The 2,051-nt window shown below is 29.9% G+C and overlaps 1 long non-coding RNA gene across 1 annotated transcript; it reads left to right on the plus strand.

Annotated features, from left to right (window-relative positions):
• The first annotated feature begins 267 nt into the window (after positions 1 to 267).
• LOC141480635 (uncharacterized) lies at positions 268 to 1,104 on the plus strand. Its single transcript, XR_012464459.1, has 3 exons — positions 268 to 829; positions 916 to 993; positions 1,050 to 1,104. It is a non-coding gene; the product is annotated as an uncharacterized lncRNA (long non-coding RNA).
• The last annotated feature ends 947 nt before the right edge of the window (positions 1,105 to 2,051 follow it).

A 2,051-nucleotide genomic window follows, 5' to 3' on the forward strand; every position in this document is an offset into this window, starting at 1 on the left:
TAATGAGCCAGAAACCGGAATTGAAGGTCGACTCTTTCAGTTGTATTGCCAATTGCATGTGCAGGAAATTTTCTGTGAAGATTCTCGCACTGACGCCTGTCGAATATAATCCAACGCCCTTCGTGGTATTAGCTAGGGGAGTAGTTGTTTTCTGATAGGCGTCAGTCCATTCAACCTACTGTGTAGGTATATTCAAGACTGGCTTGAACGTTTGAAGTTCATTTCTTCAGATTTGTTTACTGCATGTCTTCAAGCATAGCCCACTGACTAATAAGAAGGTTATTAATTTGGATGAACATTTCTGAAAAGAATGTAGAGATTTTGTGAATATTTTATAATTCCACTGATGGAGGCTTTTGATATTCTGGGTTTGAAAAATAAAAAAAGGCAAGATTTAATTTCATTTCAAGTTAAAAATAATATTCTTAATGAAACATTATTGTTTTTGGTAAATAGCACATGAAAGCTCATTTTTTGGATGTAGTTTCCGCTATATAATTAAAAATATCAGTGGTTGAACAACATGGAATGCATATTTTTAACCACATAAATAATTAGTAGATAACCGTATATAGAACATACATGTTCATAACAAAACTGAATATTATGTAGTAACTGAAAGTTGAAAGTAATAAGTATTACTTGTGTAGATAATGGATACGAAAGCAGTCCTCCTCCATCACTGGATGTTTCGTTTGATTTGGATGACTCACTTGAGGATCCACCTTATTTTCCGTCAGATATGTCTGATCAGAATTCTGATTTGAGTTCTTATACCGCTGATGTTAATTCGAACGAATATTTTTTACTTCCATGCACCATGACAAAGGTAATGATTGTTTTTATTATAATTTTTCTGTTCATAGCGTAGTTGGTGATTTTTAATATACTTAATGCAAATTAAATATTCTGTAGGAATCACAAACTTATACCGACTCTTCCAAAATAGACAAAATAGTTGATGTTGATTTAGAAAAAGATTATAATCCTTTGGTTAGTATAATTGTTCAATGACAAAATCAATAAACTGTAGCTGGGGCATTTTGTAGGAACCACAAGTTTATTCAAAACCTAAAACTGACAAGATAGGTGATGTTGGTTCAGAAGCTGGTGAAATTTTGGTAAGTATAATTGCTCAGTGACAAAATCAATTAATTCGAATTGATTTCGTGGAACTCTTGAATATATTAACTATTCATAACTTCCAGTATTTATTTATTTATTTTAAATTCAATACAGGAGAATATTTTGTAGGTACCACAATTTTGTATCGATTCTAATGAAATTGACAAAACAGGTGACGTTGGTTTGGAAAAAAATTGCGGCACTTCAGTGAGTGTAAATAATTAGTCATAATGAATTAAATCAAGTTTAATTGTTGAAATTGTAACATACATATATCAGTCAATGTTGAAAATTATTTTTTTTAAGAAATTTCCTACAGATACTGGAAAACTACCAAGTGTGAATATAATTAGCCATATAAAACTGCCCCTTATGCTTCAATCAGGCTCTTCAGTAAGTTTTATCATCACTTAGTTTTCCCTACGAAATGTTTGCTAATATGAGAAATATTCACCACAATCATTCATTTTGCATGATGAAATATAAAAATCGTTTAATTTTTTGAATGTCAATATCAAATGGTACAAAACTGAACTCGACATTAATAATATTTAAAAATGTTATTTAAATTTTTCAAAACTTAATTTTATATTAATGCTATTAAAATAATACTTATATAATGGGAAAAATATCCACTATTGAAAAATCAATATCGCGAAAAAGCATATTTGTTTTTTAATTGATAATTTTTTTATTTTCAAATTGAGACAATAGTCTCTGTGAGAGGCCGATATTTCTCGAGAACCCCTTATGATATTGGAATACAATTTACAATAATATTAACGGATTTGCGAACTACGTTGTATGGTGGCACGTACGTCACTTTTGAATATTTTGTTAGTAATTATACTATATATTTTTAGATACTAATATGAAGATGCCGGAAAAATGTTTGTATATTAGGATTTCCTACACCAAATGAAGAA

The sequence above is a fragment of the Leptinotarsa decemlineata genome, unplaced genomic scaffold (genome assembly GCF_025532065.1).
Source record: "Leptinotarsa decemlineata unplaced genomic scaffold, Ldec_3_MD MMD2_P_RNA_scaffold_9, whole genome shotgun sequence".
NCBI classification, from domain to species: Eukaryota; Metazoa; Arthropoda; class Insecta; order Coleoptera; family Chrysomelidae; genus Leptinotarsa; species Leptinotarsa decemlineata.